General features: G+C 38.4%; 1 pseudogene; it reads right to left on the bottom strand.

Moving 5' to 3' along the window:
* Positions 1–11935: 11935 nt before the first annotated feature.
* LOC123326244 lies at positions 11936–12035 on the bottom strand (annotated as a pseudogene).
* Between the last annotated feature and the right edge of the window lie 6760 nt (positions 12036–18795).

Raw genomic sequence — 18795 nt, 5'->3', positions numbered from 1 at the left:
AACTTCCTGGATTAGTAATTTGATTCTGTAATTAATTTTCTAAAGCTCTCATCTATTATTACTTCAAATATTTCTTCTCATTTTTTTCTATCCTCTCCTGGTATTCAATTATGTGTATGCTGTACCTTTTGATATGATCCACATTTCTTAGATGCTCTGCTCTGCTTTTATTTTTATTTTTTCTCTTTACATCCCAATCTGGGAAGTTTCTTTTGGGCCTGTCTTCAAGCTGAATGATTCTTTTCCTTGGCTGTGTCCAGTCTACTGAAGAGCCCATCAAAGGCATTCTTCATTTCTGTTATAGGGATTTTTATTTCTACTATTGCCTATTGATTCTTTGAGTTTTCACCTCTCTGCTTACATTACTCATCTCTCCTTACATGTTGCTTGCTTTTTTCATTAGCGCTTTTACCATATTAATCATAATTCTTTAAAATTCCCTGTCTGATAGTTCTAACATCTGGGTCATATACGATTTTGGTTCTAATGATTGCTTTGTCTCTTCAAACTGTTTTCTTCTTCTTCTTCATCTTCGTCTTCATCTTTGTCTTCGTCTTCATCTCCTTTTCCTTTTTCTCTTCCCCCCTTCCTCTTCTTCTTTCACTTCCTCTTCCTCTTCTTTGAAGCTTCCCTTCTCCCTTCTGCTCCCCCAGCTTCTTCTTCTTTTCCTTCCCCTTCATCTTCCTATTTGACATACCTTGTAATTTTTTGTGAAAAGCCAGACATATTGTACTGGGTAATAGGAACTGAGGCAAATAGGTTTTCAGTGTGAAGATTTAGTTAATCTGCCTAGGTGTTAGGCTGTGTTTAATGTATTCTGCAGCTATAGGTGCCAGAGGCTTCAAAGTCCTCTAGTATCATTCATTCATTCATTCATTCATTCATTCATTCATTCGTCTTCCCTCCTGACTTTGAATTTCCCTAAGTATTCCTTCTCAGAGGCATTCCATGCCATACATCTTTTCAGTTGAAGTCCACACTTTACTGGAGACTTCTTGGCATGGTGCTGAAGTATGGTTTAGAAGGAACTTTCTACAATCTTGCAATTAAGTCTCAGTCTTTCAGTGGGCTTGTACTTTGGTACTGTGACCTTCACAGATGTTCCTTCAGCAATACAGCTTTTTTCCTTCTGCTTCCTACTCCCTTCCTTGGCTGCAGTATTGCCAATCTATTTCTGTGAAGCCTGACCCTTGTTGAAAATGTATTTTTCCCTCTCTCAGATAACACAGGAAGGCTGGAGGGGACTGGAGTGAGAGGAATTACCTTCCCCCAGTTAAGATAAGGCTCTGGCAAAGTTCTTTCTGCTAGAGAGTAGGTCTTTATTCTGAAAAAGCTCTGGATGTATTTTACGATGATTACTCTTCTTTTCCCTCTGATAGAGCCACTTGGGGATCGCTTTCATTTTCTCAGATCATCACCATGGGAACCTAATGGAGTTCATGGAGGCAAAGGCTGTGAAATTTTGGGGCTTCCCTAAGGCTGCAGCCACCAGGAAATTCTCACTCACAGACTAGTCTTCAATTCATCAAAATTCACATTTCTGTTTTGGGTAAGATCTCAGCTGTTTCTCTCTGGCTGTGCCTCTCTCTCCAGATTTTCGAATGAAACTTGTTTAACAACCTCAGTTCTCTGACAGGTACAAGAAAGGTCACTGATTTTCCGTTTATCCAACATTTTCTTGTTGTCAAGACTTGGAGTGATGACTTTCAAGCTCTTTACATGTTGGAGCTAAGGCTGGACAACAGTATTTTAAAGATATATTATTTCATTTAAAGTTCACATCAGTACTAAGACATAGGGAACTTTTTAATTTAATTTAATTTTATTTTATTTTAATTCCAGTATAGTTAACATACCGTGTATAGGGAAGTAATTTGACAGAAACTATCTGTAAGGCAGAGGAGAAGCCAAGATTTAAATTCAGATAATGTAAATCCAAAACCTTCTGTCATCCCATTACCACACACTGCTTTTGCACATTTCACGTACTGCTCCTTCCGATTACCAACAATAGCAGTGGGAACATGAAGCATTGATGTGAATTCAGAAGGCAGTAGCTTAAATGGGCATCTCAGATCTGCAATTATTTTCAAGCTGAAAAATAATTTGATCCAGTAACTATTATTCAAGGAAAGGTCAAATCATTTCCCACTGTACTTAGTGATGGACATTATTGTTCAATAGCTCTCACGTGGCAAGTTTGTAATGTGGCCATTGACCTTGTACATTGGCACCTACATTATAAAGGAGTAAATTTACTCTGTAACTGAAAACTCGCAAACATTGCAATAGGTCAACACCAGATACCGCACATCCGTTCAAAGGCCAATAAAAGCAAATGCTATAACATTTGAGAGCTCAGGAAGGAGAGCAAAGTAGCAATAAAATGAAATATTGATTCTCCAGGTAAATTTTAAAAACATTCCATTAGTTCCCATATATGTGAAAACATACACTACTATTATTATTTGTGATCATCAATTTTAAGGATTTTTGACTGTATTATTTATAAATCTCACCACACATGCAAAAACAAATATTTTTATCCACCCTCTGCAAATAAGGAAAGCAGAGAGGTTAAGTAATTTGCCTGAGTCCTAGATTTTAAGTATCAGGGTACCAGAAACTGACCCCAGATTCATTATTAGGAAAGCCCATCTTCCTTCCATGAAAGCTGCGAAGAAAGTGATTGTCATGTGTTTTCTGTGGGAGGACTGCACAAGCAGAGTTTGGCAGGGAGGGAAGACTGGCTAATCCTGATAAAGTCATGATCCACACGCCTTCTAACTCCTTTCACTGGCACTCTTCAGCTAGATTTTCTCTGAGGATGTCGTGAAGACAATAACAAAAGTCAGTGCCTGGCTTTGGTGAGAATTAATGCACAGATAGCCTGCAACAAAGACTAGTTCACTACCACATGTATTCAGGAATGTCCTGGGAGTATATTTTTGCCATTTGTCTGAATGAGTATTCTATTTTCTCATGCATATGTAGTCTTGCAGAACAAAATGTAATCCTTAATCACTTTTGGAACTTCTTTTTATTCACACAATAAACCAGGGTCTCTTTTTGTTCAGTCCTTTGTATTTTCAGTGCCAAGTCAATGCTGGTTACAAATGTCCGGTTACATCCGTTTTGGTTTATATTAAGATGTACTCCCATACAAATCAATTGATCATGTAGGACAATGCTATAAATAGTTTTACTGGTCCTACGTATAATATGTATGATTCCCTTACTTTAAATTCAACTTTAAATAAACTTCAAATAAGTTATTATTGTTGTTTTGTTAATATAACAATTGTTTTATTTAATATTTAAAATTATTTATCATTTACATAGTCATACTAATTATTATCACATAATCTCCACTAAGTTGTGAAAATTCTAGCCCACTATATACACTTACAAAGAAGACGCAAAGCAGAGAGACTTGTGACTAGAGGGAATGGATGTCTGCCTGCACAACCTCATGTTTAATGTCATTGTTATTAGAAAGTTACCTACCTAAAAGTATGTGCCTTACTAGCTCAGTGTGGGTTTTCTGACAGCGGTTTGGCCCTTTGGTTCCTTAAGAATTACAGTTTGAAGATTTAAGAATACTTTTGTATTCAGCGAGCTCTTAATATATTAAAGTATTTCAATTAGTGCAAAGGAGTGGAGATTATAATGAACACAGAGATAAAACATGAAAATGAATGTATTATAAGGTAGCATGTGATTAATACCTTTTTAATCTCTGTTTTTTTAAAACCACTTAGATATCTCTGTGATAACATTTCAGGTTTAGGAGTCATTGACAATGTAGTTTGTAAATTCACTTTCCATCTAAAAGGATTGTCTTGTAGTAATTGGAAAAAGAGACTAAAACATATGTCATGATATAGATATGATCTAAGTGCCATTTATGCATAAGGAAAAATAAAGTAATTCTATTTGGGAAGACTAGAACTGAGTGATTTCTGAAGGAAATTAGATTTCAGCTGGGCTTTGATGAGAAGATAGTGGGAAGCGTAGTAAATAATGTGCTTAGGTGGAGCGGGATGCATGGGCTTTGGTTTTATCCTACCACACTTGGGCACATCACTTCACTTTTCTGAGGCTTATTTTCTTCTTTATATAAAGGGGGGATGGGGGTAAATTGGTACTAAAAATAGGTGCATAGCTGCTACCGCTCTCCCTTCTGTTTCCCTGACAGATATCACTAATTAAGTATACCGCTCTTTACAGATAAGCCTAGATAAAGCCTCAAAATCCTTTCCAAAATAGCAAGTGGATAGAGATAATCTTATGGAATCTACAAAAAACTTCCTAGAAATAATAAGCAAATTTCACAAAGCCTAGGATATAAAAATCAATATACAAAACTCCATTGTTATTTCCATATTCTAGCAATGAAATATTGGAATGTGAAATGAAAGATACAGTAGGCTATCTCAGAATAACCCTACATGCCCTGTCTTCTGGGCTGTGCTTGGTATGGCCAGTTTTAATTTTAACCATTTTACAAATATACAGCTATGTCTCATTGTGGTTTTAACTTGTATTTCCCTAATGAATATTACCATCTTTTTATGTGCCCATCCACATATCTTCTTTGATGAAGTGTCTGTTGACCTTAATTTTACCCATTTTTAATGGGTCTTTATATCATTGAGTTTTGAGAATTCTTTGTATATTCTGGATACAAGGGTTTTTTTTATTATATATATGATATTTAAATATTTTCTCCTAAAATGTGGCTTACATTTTCATTTTCTTAAGACTGATTTTGAAATCAAAAGTTATTAATTTTTGGAGTCAGGGTTATCAATTTGTTATTTAATATATTTTATATATAATGCTTTTGATGTCAGAACAAAGACAATTTTGCCTCACCCAATATCACAAAATGTTCGATCTTTTCTTCTAGAAGTATTAATTTTAGGTTCGTGATTTGTTTTTTGCTAACTTTTGCATATGGTGTGAGGTATAGAACATCTTTTTTGTGTGTGTGCATATTTTAGGTTGTTTCATGGAGGAGGGTAAATCTAGTCCCTATTATTCCACATTGGCCAGAAATGGAAGTGTTTCACATTATTCATTATTGCTACATTAAATGAGTGCCTAAGATGAAGATACTTATTAAGAGAAAGTAGAGACTTGAATACATTAAAGGAAGAAAAGAATCTTCCAGACAGAGGGAAGACTCTGGGCTAGGAATAAGGTTCTGCATTTAGGGAATACCGAGAAAGCTGGTGTTGCTGAAACAGAGTCAATGAGGGGAGAGTAGTAATGGATAATTTTACAGAGGTGAGAAAGAGACTTGGACTCTTTAAGAACTTTGGATAGTTTTCTAATCATCCTGACATATTATGGTTCAGATCAGAGGAATGATTGGATTGTGCATACATTTTTTTTTTTGTAAACTTGCATCTAATATTTATTAACATGTTTCTTAACTACAGATTGTATCCAGGATGATGCCAGTATAATACTTTAGTAATGCTAAACATCACATAAATTGTGGTATTGGAACCCACAAGCCCAGCTGGTGTTTGCTTGTCTCAGGAGGTTTTTGTTTTTTTTTTAATTTTAACCTTTTTTTATTATGTTAATCACCATACATTACATCATTAGTTTTTGATGTAGTGTTCCATGAGTCATTGTTTGTGTATAACACCCAGTGCTCCATTTAGTACGTGCCCTCTTTAATACCCATCACCTTAAGTGTCATTTAGGGAATTAACTCTGGGAGGCAAGAGTGGGAATAGGCAAGAGATTCATATAATAATCCAAATGAGAGAAGATAATGGATTTGATTAGAGTGTTAGCAGTAGAAGTGCTAAGTAGTGGTTAGATTCAGAACATATTTTATGGATAATAACTACAAGAATTTTTAATAATTGGAAGTTAGGAATAAGGAAAATAGATAAAGCAAAGCAACTCCTGCGTTTTGAGCTGTAACAACAGTGCCATTTATTCAAATGAAATTTAGGGGAGAAGGGACTTTCATGGCAGAGTAAATTAAGAGTTTAATTTTGGATATGCTCAATTTGAAATGACTATTAGATATACAGGTGGAAATTCAGGTAGCCTCATACAATCAAAGGATAGTATTCTTCAAATGAATGTTATACTGTAGCAGTAAAAACTCACCTCATTCAACAAGCTGTTTCTGATAACCTCCTCTCTCTACTATCCATCCTATATTCTTAGAAGTTGACACTGAGATTTAGTCTCCTGAAGCAGGACACACTGTAATCCTCCACCATATTCCTTTTTGCTATTCATTATGTAGTTCTTGGTACTTTCACTCTGGAAGACAAGTCCCATTTTGTTCATATTGCCTCCTTGAAAAAAGAAGCTCTTTGAAGGAATTATATAGTCAGCATTACTCTTTTCAGATAATAAAACTGTACAACCACTTCCACCAAAACCCCAGGGTCTGAAGTGAGGCTGTGTTATAATAAAGAAAACTTGATTTCCTTAAGGAAATCCATTGGAATCCCAGAAACAAAGACAGAAATAACCAGTATCTCCTCTGTGTATGAGGCTTCACCATGTTATTTGGCTTTTATTCCTATGTAATTCTGAAACTGTAAAAAATGTATTCATCTTGACAAAACTGAACAATTCAAGGGTGGATTCTTTCTTTACTACCTTTTTGTACTGTATTAGATACTTAATAAGTTGGAAATGAGAGCTTATTAATTAAAGGATATGAGAAGATTCTGGAAGGTAGTAAGAAGTTGTTACTGCCTAGTGCTGATGACAGATTTGATAGTCAAATATTAATAATAGCAATAGTAATTATTACATTTTTTAATTTAAGATTTATTTATTTGAGAGAAAGAGTGTGGGGGAGGGACAGATGGAGAGAGAGAGAGGAAAGAAAGAATCTCAAGCAGACTCCCCATTGAGTGCAGAGCCCAATGTTGGGCTCGATTCCACAACCCTGAGATCATGACCTGAGCCAAAATCAAGAGTCAGACACAACCAACTGAGCCACCCAGGTGCCCCTAATTATTACATCCTACATTGTGGCATTTTGTGCATTTCTATCACATTTACACTAGCCATCACATTCTATCATTCCAGAATAGATGGTCTCATTTGCTGGATATTCTCAACTTAAATCCTCTTACATAAATTTCTCTTAAATTTTTGTTAAGAATAAAAATATCCTAAACTAACAATTATTACTGTATAACACTCAATGCATTTAAACTTAGGAAAAGAAAAAATGGAAATGTTCACTCAAAGTAGTGCAACTTTAAGAACCTGAAACAGCAGAATTCAGACTAGATGTGATAATTCCAGGCTAGATCTAAATAAGCTGTTAAGGAGTTAAAGATAGTTGTCATATGATGAATTAGTTTGACATGATTTAGTGATGTGATGCGGGCATCCAGATGGCTCATGAAAATATTTTCTTTATTTATGTGGCCAGCATTATGGAGCATAGAGTTAGTTTGCTATCTGAAGTGTTAGCCCTCCTAACTCAGACATTATTTTTCTTGATTATATTCCGCCACATCTGTACCCACTAATCACCATCATTCTTAGTCTCACGGTTTCCAATTCAACCCCTGCTTGAATAGAGTATGGGTGGTTTCAGTTCTTTTTCCCATTGTGTATTTGTGATGGGTGGGGTCGGCAGACTAATTATTAAATTGCTTTGCCTATTGGTATCAAGAGGAACTAATGTCTGTATTAGTCTGACTGAAGACCTTCTTGTTCTACAGTTGAATTAAGGATACTTTGTTTTGCCTAAATGAGTAGGACTTTACACAAAAAGCACAGAGTTAAGACCAAAGAAAAGGAACTTTTAATACTGCTTCTCATTCCCCATAGATTTAATGATGTGAAAGGGGGTGAATCTCTCACCCTAAAGAAAGTAAAGGATTAACAGCTTCTCACATTCTAGTATATTAAAATGGCTTTAAATGCTGCTGCTAACAAAGGGACATTCTTCAGGAAGCGAGTGCCCATGGACCAGGTAGATGCATTTTGCTCACTTTGACTCTGCCTACCTTTGGAAGATACCACAATATTATTTTGGGTCTAAAATGATTTTTGATGGCCATACACTTAGAGACCCTATTTATCTACCCTCAATTTTAGGCTAGGCTTTGTCCTTCTTTAATCTGTTCCATCTTGCTGAGTACAGAATTGTGCTCTGTGGTTCAGAGAGAAACAGTAAAATATAGCATTGTGATTACCTCCCTTTCTACATCCCTTCAACCTTTGTAGTAATTGGCCTATGGAGAAGGATGTCCGTCTGATACATTTATGACCAATGAAGCATGAAGGAAAGTCACTGAGGTGGGAATTAGTCTGAGGGAAGTCTCCCCACTCCCAAGAGAAGGCCACAGACAGAGACTCTCCCACTCTTTTGTCTGGATGTTGTTCTCTCTGAATATATTTCAGTTAAGTACTAGGTCATCTTACTATACAGGCTGAGGAAAAAACCTCCCAAAGAAGGAAGACTAAAAATGTAGAAAGAATCTGGATCTTTAAAAAAAAAAAAAGGATTTATTTTTTTATTATTTTAGAAAGAGAGAGTGAGAGAGCATGCATGTGGGGAGGAGGGGCAGAGGGAGAATCCTAAGCAGACTGCGCGCTGAGCACGGAGCCCAATGCGGGGCTTGATCTCATGAGCCTGAGATCACGACCTGAACCGAAACCAAAAGTCAGACACTTAACCAACTGTGCCACCCAGGCGCCTCAAGAATGTGGATCTTTAATGATCCTGTTGATCTACTGATAACATCATTCTGGAACCCCACACTATTTCTGGTATTGCAATTATGAGATGAGCTATTTCTTTATTGTTTTCTTGCATTTTTGAAAGAGGGTTATTCTTGATGGAGACAAAAGAATCCTAACTGATACATGATAGTAAGTGTTTCAGTTAATGACTGTGCCCATGATGAAGGGTCATTTCATGATGAAGTCTATGGCTTCTAGTAGATGTCTTAATAGAAAAAGCATTAGTAGGAAGAGTAGGTTTTCTTTCTCCCCATTTACAAAGTGTTATCAATCCCTAAAATTAATTCCTTAGGGGCCTGGACCCTATGTAGCTTCTTTCAAGGGTAGCTATAGTTATATTCTTTTGAAAGTAAAAGTCTAAATCTTTTAGATTTGAAATAAGGAAGTGCTATCAAATGGAACCTTTATCATATAATCTAAAGAATTATACCTAGTCTCACTTGTTTCTGGTTTTAAAAATACCAGTCAGTATTAAAAAAAGGAAGTCATGACATTTTATTAATAGATTAGGTCGCTAAGAGTTGTTGAATAAACTGAAGAATTGCTGTAAAAAAGAGAATTTAGATCAATTCCTTGGTGCCTAACACTTTCTGGATACAGCTTCCCTTGTATCTGTCTGAGCTTGCTAGACCTCAGGGGAACCCTGCTGAAAACCTACTTACCAAAATAGAAATTAGGACATTCTAATCATCTCCAGGATCAAAATGAAAAAGTGGCAATGCTTGGGGATTGGGAGGTTTATATGTTTTCATTTTTAGTTTCTAACAGATCAATTTGTTTTCTTTTTAATAGATAAAATTATTGATAAAAATATAATTTAGCCTTTTTACAGGTTAGTTTATTACATTGCTTAATAGAAATTTGATGTCCTGTGTATTGTATTTACTATGTGAGTCCTCTATTAATTTGAAATGTTATATGGCACACCATAAGATGTACATCATAGTATATCATAGATATACTATATACATATATATGGTACATCGTTGGAGTAAGAAAGCTGAGTTCTCATCATTTTTCTGTGTGATATGGGGCAAGCCAGCTTCTGTGAATGTCATTTCCCTCATCTCAAAAGAAAGCTGTTGTAAGGATCATATACAATATTGTAGGAATAAAAACATTTTGTAAGTTATATACATAAAAAGGAGTTGTATCTCTGGCACACTGGCAGGTTTGGCTGAAATAGAAGAAGCTTATTATTTAATGCATAAAATAAATATGTTGTCTATTTTGTAAAATAGAGCACTGCATATGAAATAAGCAAAATACAGTAACCACAAGTGATACAGAGGGAGTGAGTGATGGTCTCAGTCGGAGGGGATGGTAGATATTTGTCAAGCACTGAATGCCTGAGCTGGATTTGGAAGTCTACTTTCACAGAGTTAACTTTTTCCTCATCTAGAGAATAGGATGTTCTGTATAAAAGCATGGAGATAGCCAAGAGCATGTTTTGTGCCGGGAACAGCAAGTCAGAGTAGCCCAAATCTAGCAGTCCTGGAGGTTGGAGGTGGGGTGGTCAGGTTTAGTGTAGATTGTAAGGAAGTGTGAATCTGAATGGGATCAAACCGGAGGGCTCATTTATGTGCTGGTGAGGGACATGGGCATACCCTGTAGGCCTGGTTCATCACTGGAATGACCAGAAGATTTTGGAAGTTGTTATTATTGGCCTCATCCCAGACCTTCTGAATTGGAATCTTGGCTACGGGATGGAGTGGGTGGTGAGACTCAGAGCTACATCTATACAACCCTGGTATCAGTTAGGCTTCAGAACCACTGGCCTGGATAAAAGGAAGCCACTAGAGGAATTTGAGCAGCAAAATGACATGGTCGTATTTGCATTTTAAAAACTGACTTAAACAGCTGTGTTGGGCACGGCAGGAGGGGAGTGCAACCCAGGGGATAGAATTCAGGGGATGACAAAAACCTGGGAGCCAGATAAGAGGATTAAGAGCAGCAAAGCAGGTGGCAGGAGGGTGCTGAGTGGGCTGACAGAGGAGGAGAGAGGTAGGAGATGAGGTTGGTGGTGCAACAGCCTGTAAGACAAGGAAGGCCCTGTGGCCAAGAATAAGAATGGGACTTTTCCCTAGAAAGAGATGGGGAGCCCTGGAGCATTTTAAGCAAGACAGTGACATGATTCACTGCTTGGAAACTGATTTTGACCTGATTACAGGGAGTTTCATTAATAAGCGGCACCTTAACAAGGGGTTCTCAGCTTGAGGCAAATGTTTCCTTAGTGCAGGGGCCCTTGGGCAGAGAGCTGGAATAAGCTGGTTCTCCTGTCAGAACTCCAGTTTCTTGGGGCACCTGGGTGGCTCAGGCGGTGAAGCAGCTGACTTGATTTTGGCTGAGGTCATGATCTCCCAATCCTGGGATCGACCCCTGAGTTGGGCTCCATGCTCAGCGGGGAGTTTGCTTGAGGATTCTTTGTCTCTCCCTCTGCCCCTCCCCCTGCTCTCTCTGTCTCAAATAACTAAATCTCTTATTTTAAAAAAAGAACTCCAGTTTCTAGGGCATGTTAATCCATTCAGATTAATAAAGACAGGGAAAGAGGAAACAGTAAGCTCTGATTTACAGGAAAATAAGAAAACCAAAGACAAATACCCCAGGGTAAGTAAAAGAAAGGAAGATCTCAATGCCAAAAAATCAGCCAGGTTTTCACTCAGGGAACTGAATAATGTCCTATGATCACTGAATGTAGCCCAACACAAAGAGCTCTTGCTGTATGTGTCGATAATTGGTTGTAGTTAACTGCAAACCTTTAGATTTCTTATAAAAGTCCCAGGTTTAAGTATTCAGCATTGTGGTCATGTGCCCATCTCTATGTCCTATGTTTTTTGGGGAAATGTATTTATCATAATTCTAATCTAACTTTGTTTCTAGTTGCATTTGGCCTTGTGTAAATCATTTAAATCTCTAGTTTATTAGACTGAACAGAATTGGATTTGCAATTAGTTCTGTATTTTTTTAATTCCATTGTAATTAGCATACAGCTTTATATTAGTTTCAGGTGTACAATGTAGTGATTCAACTGTTCTATACATTACTTAATGCTCCTCACCACAAGTGTACTCTTAATCCCCTTCATCTATTTCACCTCCCCACCCCCCCTCCCCAACCTTCCTCTCCTCTGGTAACCATTTTAGTCTCTAGAGTTAAGAGTCTGTTTTTTTGTTTGTTTGTCAAAAACATGGAGTTTTTCATGAATTTGCATGTCATCTTTGTGCAGGGGCCATGCTAATCTTCTCTGTTTCTTTCCAATTTTAGCATTTAGCACATGTGCTGCCAAAGTGAATATAATACATCTCGTTTTTTGTCCCAAGTTCTTCCAATGGACATTTGAACATGTTTTATAAACTTTTGAACCCTAATTTCTGCTTCTATTTATAAGGTCAATATGAGGGTCAAAGAAGCTAAGTTTAGATAATATATCAGAACAGTGCCAGACATACAGTAGGCCCTCTGTAAAAGCTGGTTGCCCTTTTCCAACTGCTTTTCCTCATTTTGAAGATGGAGAGATAGGAGAGAAGAGCAGAAGTGGCCAGCATGTGGCCCCCAAGCCATTTTCACTTCTTGCCTTCATGGCAGACATTCTATTTGATGACAGCCTTCTTTGTTTTGAAACCAGAAGTAGCCTCAAAATCCTCCCAACACAGAACCTTAAGCTACTTCTACCAGCTGCATGGATGTGACATTTAAGATGAAACCTCTCTGGGACGCCTGGGGGCCTCAGTTGTTAAGCATCTGCTTTAGGCTCAGGTCATGATCCCAGGGTCCTGGGATTGAGCCCCACGTCGGGCTCCCTGCTCCGTGGGAAGACTGCTTCTCCCTCCCCCACTCCCCCTGCTTGTGTTCCCTCTCTCTTTGTCTCTCTCTCTGTCAAATAAATAAATATTAAAAAAAAAAATGAAACCTCTTTGTTATCCCTGCCCTGGATAATCTCTAAGGTTGTAGCTGAGACACTCTGAGCCCACAACATATGGAACCCAATTTTCAAAATTATACAACTGAGTGGAAAGCAAAGTTTTCAAAGCTCTGAAGGTACAAGCAATAAGATATAGAATGGGACAGCTTGCTGATGGAGGCTTTCAGGAACCCCTGAGAGTGGCAAAGAGGTTGGAATTGGTCATTGTGGAAGGCAGAAATAAGACCCCACAAAGTTGTCTATGTCTCAATTCCTGGAACCCGTGAATGTATTACCTCACCTGACAAATGGATTTTTTGGTTGTGATTAAGAATCTTGAAGTGGGTAGATTGTCCTGGATTATCTGGGTGAGCCCAATATATTAACAAAGGTCTTTATAAAAGAGAGAGGGAGGCAGGAGGGTCAGAGTCAGAGGAGACGTAAGGATGGAAGCAGAGTCGGAGATGCAATCAGTCAAAGAATGCAAGCAGCTTCCAGAAGCTGGAAACGGCAAAGAACGGACTCTCTCCCCAGAGCCTCCAGAAGGAATGCAGTCTTACTGACACCTTGATTTTAGCCTTGTAAGACCCATTTTCAGCTTCTGACTACCAGTACTAAAAAGTAATCAATGTGTGTTGTTGTTATAAGCCACCAAATTTATGGTAATTCATTACAACAGCAATAGGAAATTAACACAGGCCTTTAAAGAAGGACTTGGATAGACAATAAAAGAGGGACAGTTTGGGTGAGTAGTAGATGATAAGCAGAGGCTTAAATGTGAGAATAAGCAAAATAGACAGTGGGAAGTATGGATCCTGACCAGTTTGAAGAGGTGGGATAGGCTGCTGCCAAGAAGGAACTCAGCTCAAGAGTTAAGCCTTGGGTAGGTTTGATAGCCTGAATTTGAATCCTACTTCTGATTTTTTTCAGTAACCTTGGTCCAGTTACTTAACTTCTCTAGCATTACAATGTTATCTATAAAATTGAGAATACCAGTATTGCCTATTTCATTGGGTTAAATGAGATCGTAGATGTAAAGTGTCTAGTACTGAATAGTGCTCCATAATGGGAAGTGCTATTCTTTATGAATGGAAGACAAAGGTGAATTGCCACTTCATTAGATTATAAAAAGCTCTGACTACCAGTGTGAGATTAAGAAGCTTTACTTCCAAGACATCTCGTGACCATCAGAAGATCTTGAAGAGGAAACTAACTTAAAAACACAAAAAGACTCCTGTGGTAAATTAATATGGCAAAGACAAGACAGGAAAACCATCCATTGAAAGGGAAAGTTTGAAGGATAGAGGTTGATCTTCACATTAGTATAGGAAAAGTTAGGCACATATTGCTCAAGCATGTTGGCTGACTCTAATGGCTTATTATAGGGGTAGAATGTAGTAGAAACATCCCCAGGTTGGTAGTTCAGAGAAAAAGTTTCTTGCTCTGGCTGTGTCAGCCACTGATGATCACTTTGAGCAAACCCCTAATCTATATGATTTCAGGTCCCCATTGGCGAACTCAGCCCTCATGGCTCAGTATTTGCTGAGGCCCTGCTATTTCCAAGTCATACTTCTCTCTTGGGCTTATCTTTCCTGTGAGCCTGAGGTCAAATGATTTATCTTCAGAAAACTGCAAGGATAAAAGAAACCTCCTGAAAAGCAAATTAGTCCTAATTGCTATGAATCTCAGTAACTATTTAAACCCTGCACTTACCAAATACTTAGATTTTTTTTTTTTTTACAAGGATGTGAAGAGTAGCTACAGGACATTCAAAAGGTATAAATCAACATGTAAATATTGCATTTCATATCCAATTAGATTGTTTCTATCCATGCTAAGCATCTCCTGTGTGGCATCTTTTGGACAGGGCCTTTTGCCTAAAACAAGCCAGGGCGAGTGAACAACTTTTTCCCACGTACTTCTAGTCAACCAGGATGGCACAGCTGGGTATCGAAACCATAAGTGTGTTTCCTGCTCACAAATTATTAGTTCAATAGAATTACCCTTATCAAGGAGAAAATCTCAAATAAAAATTGTCCAAATAGCATGTGAAAAAAAGCAAAAGGTAAAAAAAATACTTGAAATAGTTTTAGATCCAATATTTTCCAATAATAAGTGAGAACAGAAGGCGTCCTGCCTTTAACCAGTAACCCAGGGCCTAACCTACCCTTTGGTACAGAGTGAGATGTTGACAGTAATTTGAAGAAAAGTGCTATCATCAGTCAGGACACCTTTGATGCTAAAGGAAGCATTTTTAGAAGAGGAAATAAATAATACAGCAACAAACAGGGAAGACCATAGACAATCTCAGTTATTTACATTGTCCAGGCATCACTGGATCCCCCAGCACTCTGAAACCACCTTGCTTTAGTATCTAAATAAAAGAACCCCAGACCCCAATCTCACAAAGTGTGAGAAGTCAAATGCCTTGCCAGGTGCCTGAGAATTCCTGGAGTGGGGGAGGATGTGGGTTGCTTATTGCCCCAAGGGCGGGTCCAGTTTCCAGCTCAGTTTTGACCTCTCTCAGATGGACTCTGACACCCTGCCAAGATCTGGAGCTGTTCCAACTCTAAATTTGGTCTGCTTTGCTCCAAAACTTAAGCATATTGCCCCTCTCCCACACCGTATTTTCTCCACATTGGTTACATAAGCTGTCTAAGCAGAGTTCATGGAAGATGGAAGGAAAGCAAAGCAGAATTACAGAACCAATCAGAAAACAACTTAAAATTGAACACATCAGCCCTTGTGAGGTTAAGGTTTGCAGTTACCAACCTCTGTGGGCTCTGGCTTCTCACCAGGTTGTTGAGGCCTCACTTCACCTTCTCTCAGAAAACCTGTCTTCAAATCCTCTCTTCTGCGAGTGTCCAGAAGCACTGCCTCTATTTTCTTTGTTCATGAAAGAGAGACTTAAAAGTCTTAGTACTTCATTATAGAGAGCCATTTGACTCCTCTAAATAAAACTGCTGAAGCAGCCATTACATCACACATCTGCCCAGGGAATGACTTTTCTCAAACTGAAGTGCCATCTAAGTGAGGCTCAAGCCTTAGCACCAAGCAGCCCGCAGCATGGAGGTTAGGTATTTCGGACACGGCTTTAGGATTGGGGACATGGGCTCAAGTTTACCTGGACTGTGTGTTGAGTGTGGGGGAGAGTGGGTAGAGAGTAGGAGTGTGGAGGATAGAGAGTTCTCTTCTGTCTCTGAACAGACGCCGGAAATGCCAGGTCTTTTGTTTTTGTTGCTGTTGCTCTCTTTCTCCTCCTCCACCCTCTTCCCTTCCATTCCTTCATCCTCCTCCTAGCTTTCCTTTCTTTCTTTCTCTTCTTCCTTCTACTCCTTTTTTAAAAAAGATTTTATTTATTTGAGAGAGAGAAATAAAGAGAGACAGAGCACTAGTGGGGGCGGGGGAGCGGCAGGCAGAGGGAGAAGCAGGCTCCCCGCAGAGCAGGGAGCCCGATGCGGGGCTCGATCCTGGGACTCCAGTATCATGACCTGAGCTGAAGGCAGAAGCTTAACCGACTGAGCCACCCGGGCACCCCCCCTTTTACTCCTCTTTTATACCTCCTCTTCTTCTTATATTAAGTTTGAGAAAATTAATCCTAAAATGGATAATTTATTTTACTAAAGAAAATCCAGACTCTCTAACCTGTCTTCAAAGCTCTCTGTAATAAGGCCCAGCCTGCCTTACTTGCCAGTTAACCCCTTTGTGTAGCCTGTGTTTTAGCAAAATGGAATCATTTACAGATCCCTGACCTCTCCCCACAGTGGAGGTCTTGCTTATTCTATTTATACCTACATAGTCAGGATTCTCCAGAGAAACAGAACCAGTAGGAGAGTATAGAGTATATACATATACTCTATCTATCTATCTATCTATCTATCTATCTATCTATCTATCTATATAGAGAGATTACATGTATATAGGTATTTACAGATATAAATATATATATATAGAGAGAGAGATTATACGTATATAGGTATTTACAGATATACATATATAGAAAGAGAGAGAGATGATTAACAAGATCTTGATAGATAGAGAAATGGGCTCATGCCATTATGGAGGCTGAAAATTCCCATGATCTGCCATCTGCTGGTGGTATAATTCAGTCTGAGTCTGGAGGCTGGAGAACCAGAGGAGCCGATGACATAAATTCCTTTTGGAGGGCAGGAGAAGAGATGTGATTTCCTGACTCAATTAGTGAGGCAGGAAAAAAAAGGGGGCGTAAATACCTTTCATTCTACCTTTTGTTCTATTCAGACCCTCAATGGATAGGATGGGACCCACCCACGTTGGGGAGGGGAATCTACTTTAGAGAGTCCACCAGTGCAAATGCTAATCTCATCCAGAAACACCCTCACCAACAGACCCACAAACAATGTTTAATCTGGGCACCTATAGCCACTCAGGCTGACACTTCAATTAATCATCACAACACCAGTTCCATAGTTCTAAACCCAGCCCACTCTTGAAAATGCAATTTAGCATTACATTTCTCATTACTCAAGTATAGATAATATTCCTACCCTGACCACCTTTCAGGCTCCCATGAGGTTTTGCCTCCAAAATAGAGATGGTGGATACCTTCAATCTGCTCTCCAGTTCTGCTACTTTGAGTCAGATTGTAGAATCAGAAAGAGCTGTATTTGAATTCTGGCCTTGTTTCTTCTTAGTACTTATTTATTTATTTTTACCTATTTATTTATTTTTTACCTTGGGCAGACTATTTTACCTCTCTGTGCCTCATTTTGCTCATCTGTGAATGGGAATAAAATAATACCTCAAGGGTTGTTGAGGGGATAAATAAAAGAATGTAGATACACTCCTTAGCACAGTACCTGACACACAAAAAGAGCTCTATGAGCATTAGCTATGTATCATTGTTTTCTAACATTTTTTTTAAAGATTTTATTTATTTATTTGAGAGAGAGAATGAGAGAGAGCACATGAGAGTGGGGAGGGTCAGAGGGAGAAGCAGACTCCCCGCTGAGCAGGGAGCCCGATGCGGGACTCCATCCCGGGACTCCAGGATCATGACTTGAGCTGAAGGCAGTCGCTTAACCGACTGAGCCACCCAGGCGCCCTGTTTTGTAACATTTAAATAAGACTCCATGGTTTAAAAACACTCTTCTGGATTTATAAGCCCAAAATACCCCACGAAATAGGTAGAACAAATTTTTATGCATATTTTACAAATAAAGAAATGGGGTTTTAAAGAAAATTAGCAACTTTAACTGGATTCTAGCGAAAATTAAAGGCCAAGCTGTCAGCTTCATCTGTTTTTGACCCTGCATTTAGTTACAGATAAATTGCACTCACCTGAGCAGGACCTTTGTTCTTTAAGGAGCCTCTCACACAAATGTTCCAGAAATAGAAAGTGTGGGCTGCATGGACCCCAGTGCCACTGTTCAGGAGACTAAAATAGGGGTGGGAGAAAGGAAGAAAGGTTGCATGTTGGGTTGTAAATTCCCCAGGGGAGAAATAATTGAAGAACTGTTTATGATAGAAAACTATAATTAGGAGTAATGGGATGAAATTAAGGAGAGGGAAATAACAAGTTTATAATAAGGTTCCAGTATGAGGTATTCAAATTTAATTGTGTTTTTTAAGTAATGTCAGACTCCCAGATGCTGTAGCGATGAAGACTGTATACAAATGGGTGCATAAATAAATGACTTTATAATCCACACAATCAAACTAGTGTGCCTTATAAGCCAAGATGCCATTTTGCAATTACACATTTAGAATTGGCACGGCAATATGCAAAAAGAAAAAATCTTTTATTGGGCTGGGAATTTGATTGTTTCCTATGTCTTATAACCTTACAACTTACTGAGAAGAATGGAGAAATCCCACCTCCTCTACCAAAAAAAAAAAAAAAGTCCAGGCTCTTCAGCTTATTAGATCTGCATATGTTGCGATCCATTTTTGAGTTGAAGCATCACACATTAGGAGGTTAATTTAACCAATAGAATGTTACAGTCAACCACTTCAATTGCATTGTTCAGACCCTCAGAGACCTAAGGAGTGAAGGGGAAAAATATTCATACTAATTTTTACATCTCCCACACTGGAGACACAGTTAATAAAGTCATTCAGAACGAGTGCTACAGGAAATGTGGGAACTTGAAGAGGATGCC

This window comes from Neomonachus schauinslandi, chromosome 11 (genome assembly GCF_002201575.2).
Source record: "Neomonachus schauinslandi chromosome 11, ASM220157v2, whole genome shotgun sequence".
Classification (NCBI taxonomy): Eukaryota; Metazoa; Chordata; class Mammalia; order Carnivora; family Phocidae; genus Neomonachus; species Neomonachus schauinslandi.
Note: the sequence above shows the minus strand (reverse complement) of the source record. Positions and strands in the feature narration are given on the sequence as shown.